The sequence below is a fragment of the Papaver somniferum genome, chromosome 10 (assembly GCF_003573695.1).
Source record: "Papaver somniferum cultivar HN1 chromosome 10, ASM357369v1, whole genome shotgun sequence".
Lineage (NCBI taxonomy): Eukaryota > Viridiplantae > Streptophyta > Magnoliopsida > Ranunculales > Papaveraceae > Papaver > Papaver somniferum.
Genome location: NC_039367.1, coordinates 135,097,839 through 135,107,446, shown reverse-complemented (window position 1 = coordinate 135,107,446; position 9,608 = coordinate 135,097,839).

Genomic DNA, 9,608 nt, shown 5'->3' with positions numbered 1-9,608 from the left:
TGATCATGTTGATGTATTTCCCATCCTGGGGTAGTTCAACCCTTTTCTTTGGGATGTCCTCCGTCTCTGTTGGCTGCAGTTGTACGTACTCCATGAATTTACCTTCATCAATGAATCTTTGAATCACATTGCGGAGGTGGTAGCATGAATCAGTGGTATGCCCATAGTATTGGTGGTATGCGCAGTACTCCTTAGATTCCTTCGTTCTGTCAGGCTGCTTCCCCTTAGTATTAGGGTAAGGAAAGCCCGGCTTTGCTCCCTCCTTGCTAGGATGTGAGAAAAAGTTGTGTTCAGCTTCGTGTACACTTTATCTGCAAATTCTTCTCTTCCTTTGCCTCTTTTTCCATCTCCGTGTTTGGATCGCTTGTCTCGAGAGCTGGCTCTGCCCCCTGCTTCGTTGTGTCGCTTAGGTATCTCCGGAATTGGTTCCAGAGAGTTGGTCCTTTGCGGAGCTGCTACTGTCTTTGTTTGTGCCCTGGGGTTGTCCTTCTGGATTTCTTCGAGTCTGATGTATCGGTCTTGGACAACTCTGAGCTCGCCTTCAGAATCTAAGGCTTTGTTGTAGCTCCACGAAGATGGCTGAGGTTCTGTCAAGTCCGTACTTATAGCAGTTTATGCTAATTTCTGGATTGACTTTCCCAATTGCTTGGCATGTCTTTTGCCATCTGTGTGTACTGCATCAGTGTTTCGCGGGGTCCGATGGCTAAAGCAAATAGCCTATCTAACCCAGCCTTTGTTGATTTGTTATACATGTCGTCTCCAAGAACACCGTGGACAATTGCTCGAAGGAGTCAATTGAGTTTGCTGGTAAGTTGTCATACCATGCTAGTGCTGATCCTGTTAAGCTTGCTGGGAAGTATCTGCAAAGTACTACCTCGTTTTTCTCCCAATGGGCAAGAACACGAGTTTAATACCGTAGGTGTTCTGCGGGATCAGAGGTACCATTGTATGCTTGGAACGTAGGTACCGGGCATTTTGGAGGGATGGACTCCCTCAAAATGCGAAAGGATAGCAGAGACATAGTTGCTTCCTGTAGTACCTCTTCCAATCGCGCGCCTGCGTGACCAGTTTTTAAGCCTTGGATCTCCTTCCGCATTTTCTCCATTTGTTATATGACCATGTTCACATTGTGAGCATCTTTAGAAAATGCTTCGTCGTAGTAGCTTTGGGAGGGCTTGTATGTTGAATCCGTCTCGTCTGGATCCTGATGTGCTTTGTTTGCTTCTCTAGGTTGAGTCGCATTTGGTGTATTGTATTCACCCTTCGTCTTCCTGAGATAGCTCCGTTGTCACGCCTCCATTGCGGGGGGGTGAGTTTGGGAACCTTTGATCTATGTGTTTAACATACCTTTGAGGTTCTGATTCTCCTGAGCCATGTTGTGCATGGCATCTTCGTTTTCCTTGTTACGGAGTAACAAAGTTGCTATTTGTGCCGCCATTTGATCTTCATTGTGGGCTCCACCTCCCTGAGGAGTGCTGTCGTCTGGATTTTCGGAGTTTTCCACTCCTTCTTCTATAATTGGCGCGTCTGGATCTATCTGAATTGGAGTTAGGTTTCCCAACCCTCGTCCCCTAGGAGCTAAGGTTCTGGACAACCCTGCGTTGGTCGCAGGTGGCTTTGTCGTAGTTGCATGCTCCGGTAATGGCATGTCGTAGATTGGTTGAGCTCCTGATGTTTGCCCCATCCCTTCAGCAGGAATAGGTGATTTTTTAGCAACTGTTCTTCTTGCTATTTCACTTTGGCCGTCCTCCGTTTCATTTCTTTGGTTTGCTTGAGATGGCTTTTGGGATCTCCCTCTGGTGATAGATGGTCGTGAATTTGTTGGTGCATCGGTTGGTTTCTGCATACCTTTGGTTCTTGGTAACCTGCGGTGACAGAAAAGACGAAAAATTTCTGCTACTTGGGTTCCTTCGTTAAAAGTAGCAATTAATGCTCTGACACAGAAGACTGTTAAGCAGCTTTTTCAGAAAAGGACTGAAATAAAGCTTTTGAAAGACGGGTATTAAATGCTTATGACGCCCTTGGGAAAAAAAACCTTAAAACGTCGAAAACCAATGAAAAATGGGCTATTAAATGCGTTAGAAAATCTTTTATCCCTAAAATCTTGCGAAAAAGAGGGCTATTAAATGCGTTAGAAAATCTTACTGAGATTCCTCTGTCAGTCAAAGGTTCTGAGATCTGAAACGTGGTGTGTTGTTTTAGTAAAAAACAAACATTTTGGCGTTTTGTGAGTGTATTTTTTGAAAGTGTTTTGTGGATCTGTAGTGTGGCACGGTTTTAGAGGCTATGAACTCCAAAAACATACACAAGAAATGGATGAATGAATCACTAGAGAGTGAAATTCACAGCTGAAACACAGACCCTTTCGTTTCAGAAGATATATAAGAAAAATATAAACTGTGTCTAAACTCCGGTGCGTGAGCAAAACACGGTGGGCGCCAAACTGTGACTACTCGTTTTCCCGTAGCCTACGTGATGTGTACAGATCAAAGGATCTGATACTAAGGAGTATCGATACCTCTGTTGAACTGATTAAGCTAAGCAATAAATGGTATCTAAGATCATAATAATAATAACAAAGAACATAAGAGTAATGTAAAAGCCTCTAAGTTATCATGAGACACAATATGTAACGTGGTTCGACATTTGTCTACATCCACGGGGTAATGAGTGATGAATTGTATTAAGTTGGTGGTTACAAAGATCTTAAATGCTTCCCAAAGTAACAGAGAGAACGCAAGATGAAGTAACTACTTAAGTTCTAAACATTAAAGAGGTATAAGCTTAAGACTAGATATTCTCTCCTAGATATTGAATGCCCTTAATTTGTTGGTGAAGCTTGGTATTTATAGCCTCTTCTGCTCCTGGTATATCTTTGCTACCTCTGGGTCCATCGTCTGCTGATATACTTTCCGTACCAGTGGTACCTTCGTCCACCGCATGCTTCTCTAGTTGTATCTCGCCACCTCAGCTGACCCATGTTCCTTTGGGAACTACCTAGCCTCAGTGCGCCTTGTACCTTCGTTCACCGCTTGCTTCCGCCAATCGGGTTCTGACACGCTTCCTCTCTCCACGTGCTTTGACTCATGCGTGTAAATAAGAATCAGAGCATTTAATGCTGATTGGATGCGTCATCTACCTCTGTCCCTTTGCCAGCTGACCCTATGTAGACTAGCCTTTTTCTTCCTTTATCTTGGGATGATATAAAGCAGATCTGCGGAGGTATCCCTTGCTACTCAGGTTCCTCTGTCTAGCGAAGGTTATACAGTTTTAGACACGTATGCGGCCACTAAGATCGTGACACGTTCTCTGCAAAATATTGGTATTCACAAGTCAACAGCAGCAACACTTTTACCTTGAATATGAGACATACCTATGTTTCTAATTCATCTTAAAACCCATGAACATCTATTTTCTTCATCTGCATCTCAGAAAACCCTAAATCTGATTTCAAATCTCAGATCCAGAAATAAACCCATCTTACCTTTGGTTTATGTCTCCTCTCATCTATAATCTTCTTCATATGTTCCCGGCTCCATCAATTTCAGTTCCTCAACTTCGTCTTCTTCATCAGTAGAATCACTCAATAGCTACCGGAGTCGCCATCTCAGTTCCTAACTTTTCTGTCAATTTCATGCGAAAATAATGATAAGAGAGAAACATCAGGTTTGATGTAATGATTAAGAAAGCTTTAGGCACCCAAAAAATGATCTGGGCCACCACAGTGACAGTCACTTAAACAAACCTCAGTTGGCTTGGCTTCGCTTGGCTTCCATCACCCGCTTATCAATTGACTTTCTTGTATTTACGCTCCAAATGAATGATTTCGCTTTCTTTTGCTCCAAATGACTCCATTGCACCTAGTAACGCAAAAGTAAACATAAGATACATAATCTACAAGAAAACTCACAAATAAAGCATAAACAATAGATATATATTAAGGTGTTTTAGACACCTATCAAATTCGCCCACACTTAGACTTTGCTAGTCCTAGAGAAAATCAAACAAAACTAATTGCGATAACATACATACAACTTCGTGTCGTCGAGGTTACGGTCACACTTAGCATTATAACAAGCCTTTGAACCCCTAGGTATCCCTAGTGGACGAGTTTTAGTCTCATGAGGGTTTACTAGAGATATACCCACAAAACCTATTTTTCCAAATTACTAGTTCTCAGAAATGATATCATCCAACGCGCTAAGAAGACATAGAGATTCTGCACACTAGTCATAAGAAGTTAGACACATATATGAACACAATCTCATCCTTAAAAGTTGAGAGAGAAATAACCATTCCTTATCAAAAGAATCCAGGTTCGAGAGTGATCGAAAGTCTCGACTCTTCCTCACCGGAAAGGGTTTTATGAAGTTGCTCTCAATAATAAATAGCTTTTTATGGGTCACACATGTGTCCAGGTAGGATTAAAGAGAGAATCCTGTGACACCTTGAATGGTAGGAAGGCAAAACCCTCCGAATTATTTTAAAAACCCACATCTTTTATTCATTTTGAAAACCCTTTTTTTTTTGACGATCTCTAAGAAAGGAAATCAACCACTTAACGAAAGTGGGAATATGCTTACTTACCTCGTTATCCATTCGACGTGCAGTTAGCACCACTCTCACAGCATCCATAGAAACGTCTTCGGCCTTCAATCCTTGTCTTCATCTTCATCTTCGGCCTTCAACTCTTGATGATGAAATCTTGAACTTCGTAGAATCTTGACAATGTGATTCTTTCTTGTTGCTTGAAACTTCACTATGAATATTTCTTCTTCCATTGGCTTTATTGAAAGAATACAAAACTAAAAATGAACTAAACAAACCAAAATATGATACAATGAAAAAAAATTCTCTTTTTTTTTGTTTTTGTTTTTTTCTTGTTTTTTGTTGTTGTTTTTTTGTTTTTTTGTTTTTGTTTTTTTTCCCTTGAGACAAGAGAAAATAATACAAATAAAGATAAAATAAAAATGCAAGTACAACGGCCATGGTGTAAGTACTTTGATTCTTCACAACTTGTATGTCTTGATATCACAAACTTCTTGAACTCTCATCTTGATAATCTTCGCTCTTGTACATAAGTCTTCAACTTATAAAAATTCTGCTCCTTGTCTTGTTGCTTTACTTGAATATGAAATCTGCTCATTTTTGTATCGTTGCTTGTAAACCTTGAACGTCTTCAACTTTCCTTCGAATTTGTGATGCTCCGCTTGTTGATGATGATGGTGTTTCTATAGACCTGTTGGTGTAGAGACAAATAAAGTGGATGGTGCTAACTGCGAACAAAATAACAAGTGGTATGTAAGTTAGAAATTCGATGTCACCATCATGATTGATAAAATAACACTCAAGATATCAAAGTAGTTCTTATATTGGTGGGAGGTTGGGTAGCTCACCATTCTACCCGGAGTTTACGTACGGTGACACACACTCTAAAAACACATATTTAGACACGTACAAAGAAGTGAAGGTCGGTGCCTCTCATGATGTAACATGGGTAGTCTCCACTATAGGGGATCACAACTCTAAAACTGAATTCAGTCTGCACCTTATTTGCCACTGGCATGGTTAAAACTCTCATACAAGCAAGAAACATGATCACGTTCTCTGTCATCTCTAAGTTCAGTCACTCTTGTGAGAATATCGATGTAACCTTAGCGACATGTATACTATGTGACTCCAAACTAACTACAAGTTGGAGTTTTTCATGCACTAATTTACAAAAAGAAGTTCAAAAATCATGAAAATTTTACAATGAAAGCTTAACCACTCCCCCACACTTAAACTTTACATTGTCCTCAATGTAAATTGAGTCATCCAAGTAGAGTTAAGATGGGAAATCCTATATAATTTGACAAGAAATCACCAAAAGTAAATATAAGACAAGAAAAAAAATAAAAACAAGACAACAACAAAAAACAAAAATAAAAGATACGCATCATGTGTGTTGCCTCCCATGTAGCGCTTGGTTTAAAGTCGTCAGCCCGACTATCTCCTTGCTTACTAAGCCTCCTCTAGAGAGAGTGCATCCACAAAATTAACTCCTTCCACAACTTCGGAAGTGAAGTTCTCATAATATGGTTTCAACCGGTGCCATTCACTTTAAACTCCTTTCATGTAGCTGTGCTACGAATTTCTACTACACCATGAGAAAACACATTAGTAATAATAAAAGGTCTGATCCATCGTGACCTTAATTTACCCGTAAATAAATGCAAGCGATAATTAAACGAAAGTAATTTTTATCCAGAACAAAATTGTTTTCTAGAAATTATAGTATCATGAAATGCCTTCGTTTTCTCCTTGTAAATGCGTGAACTTTCAAATGCATCATTGCGAAGCTCTTCTAGCTCTTGGAGTTGTAACTTCCTTTGCTTTCCAGCACCATCCATCTCTATATTGCATTGCTTAATATCCCAAAACTCCTTATGCTCAATCTCAACGGGTAAGTGACAAGGTTTACCATACACAAGCCTAAAGGGGGACATCCAGATAGGTGTCTTGTATGCGGTTCTATAAGCCCACAAAGCATCATTAAGTCGCATACTCCGTGTTGGATTCCCCGTATTCTCTAGAATGGATTTCACCTCTCGATTAGAAACCTCGGCTTGTCCATTTGTTTGGGGATGATAAGGTGTTGCAATCTTGTGCGACACATTGTACTTCTTCAACAAGTTTTGTAAGAACCTATTTTTGAAGTGTGAACCCCTATCGCTAATTATGGCTCTTGGAATTCCAAACCTTGCAAAGATATTATCTTGCACAAAATCTAAAGCCACTTTAGAATCATTCGTTGGGGTGGCCTTAGCTTCCACCCATTTCAAGACATAATCAACAACAAGTAAGATATAATAATTCCCATGGGAGTTGACAAAAGGACCCATAAAATCAATACCCCATACATCAAAAACTTCAATAAATAGTATAAAAGTTTGTGGCATTTGATTTTGAGCACATAGATTGCATCTTCTTTGGCACCTATCACAAGTTGTACAAAACGTATATGCATCCTTGAACAAAGTTGGCCAATAGAAACCGCTTTCAAGTACCTTGTGAGCGGTTCCCTTATTCCCAAAATGTCCTCCGCAAGCATAGGAGTGACAAAAAAACAAGATAGAATTAAATTCAGGTTCGGGAACGCACCTTCGTATTACTTGGTCACTACAATGTTTCCCATATGTATTGGTTCCCCAACTTATTAAGTTTGTCCCTCTCGGAACGAGACAAGTTCTTTGGGATTTGTTTAGATACCAAGTAATTTACAATGTCAGCATACCATGGTTCTCCAAAGGAAATTGAGAATAGTTTCCCAACCGGGAAACTTTCACTCAATGGGATAACTTCTTTGTATACATCAAGACGTCTCAAGTGATCCGCAACGGTGTTCTCAATTTCTTTCTTGTCCTTGATTTCAATATCAAACTCTTGTAAGAGTAGAATCCATCGTATGAGCCTCGGTTTCGCCTCTTTCTTTGTAAGCAAGTACCTAAGTATTGCATGATCAGAAAAGACAACAACTTTTGTACCAATTAGATAAGAGCGAAATTTTTCCAATGCAAATACAATAGCTAACAACTCTTTTTCAGTGGTTGTGTAGTTTTGCTGGGCCTCATTGAGTGTCCTAGAAGCATAATAAATGGCATTAGGTATCTTTCCCACACGCTTCCCAAGCACTGCACCAACCGCATAGTCACTTGCATCACACATGATCTCAAAAGGCTTGCTCCAATATGGTGGTTTAATGATAGGGGCTGAAATCAAAAGTTCTTTCAAATAATTGAATACCCTCATACACTTTTCATCAAAGTTAAAAACCACATCTTTCTGCAATAAGTTGCAAAGTGGTGATGTTATCTTGGAAAAATCCTTGATGAATCTACGATAAAAACATGCATGACCAAGAAAAGAGCGTATCTCCCTCACCTTAGTGGGAGGGGTTAAAACACGAATAAGGTCTATCTTAGATTTATCAACTTCCGAGCCTTTAGAAGATATTATATGGCCTAAAACTATGCCATGAGTTACCATAAAATGACACTTCTCCCAATTCAGCACAAGGTTTGTTTCAACACATCGTTCAAGGATTAATGACAAGTTGTTCAAGCAAAGGTCAAATGAATCACCAAAGATACTAAAATCATCTATGAACACTTCGATTATGTTTTCAACATATTATGAAAAGATACTTACCATACACCTTTGAAAGGTAGCTGGAGCATTTCACAAGCCAAAAGGCATCCTTCTAAAAGCAAAAGTACCAAAAGGACAGTAGTTTTTTCTTGATCCTCCGGCGCTATCACAATTTGATTGTAACCTGAATAGCCATCAAGGAAACAATAGTAAGAGTGTCCATCTAAACGTTCAAGCATTTGATCAATAAATTTTAAAGGAAAGTGATCCTTCCTAGTGGTGGCATTCAATTTTCTGTAATCAATACAAACCCTCCAGCCAGTTTGCGCACGAGTTGGGACAAGTTTGTTCTTATCATTCTCCACCACTGTCACACCTGATTTCTTTGTTACTACTTGTACCGGGATCACCCACTTGCTATCCGATATGGGGTAGAACGTCCAAAAGCTTGAGTATCTCCTTGTACCGGGTTCATACTACGTTTCGCTTCCCTTGTAGGCTTTGCATCGTCCTCCAAACGGATATTGTGCATACATACGACAGGGATTATACCCTTGATATCAGCAATTGTCCATCCTACGTCCGTCTTGTACGTCCTTAACACCCTTAGAGGTTTTTGCTCCTGTAATTCACTAAGCTCGTTATAAACAATCACATGTAAGTCTTCCTTGTAACCCAAGTACAAGTACTTTAGGTGATCGGGAAGAGGTTTCAATTCCAATTTTGGAGATTTAATAATAGAAGGTACAAGTTTTTCATCACTGCATGGTAAAGAAATGAAAGAGATGTTATGAGTTTCCGGGCATCCTTTTAGTGAGTTAAGATCACCAAGGGCTTCCTTGACTTCATTACCACACTCTACATCGTTATAAATGGATGTAGTTAGAACGGTTTCCAAAGCATCATCACCATTCAATTCAAACATTTGTTGTGCCAATGTATCCATCATATCAATGGAAAAACAAGAGTGGACATCAGTAGGATATCTCATCGTCTCGAAAATGTTGAAACGTATTGTTTCTCCATCAAACTCCATAGTCAATGTTCCTTTGTCCATATCAATAATGGTTTTCGTCGTTTTCATGAAGGGACGCCCAAGTAGCAATGGAAGAGACGAGTCCGGTGACCCTTCATTCATCTCTAATACGCAAAAGTCAGTTGGAAATACTAGTTGATTAACCTACACAAGAACATCCTCAACAATACCCATTGGGTAGACATTAGAGCGATCGGCTAATTGCAACACAATTTCAGAATATTTAAGAGGACCTAAATCAAGTGAATTATACATAGATGCAGGCAATGTAGTGTTACCAATCTTGGCGGGAATGTCAAAGCTACCGGGATCCTTGCATTTCAGTGGGAGTTTGTGTTGTAAGATTGCTGAAGCATTCTCCCCTACACTTAGCACTTCATTACCTTTAATCCTTTGCTTGTCGGTACACAAGCCTTTCAACACCTTTACATACTTGGGAACT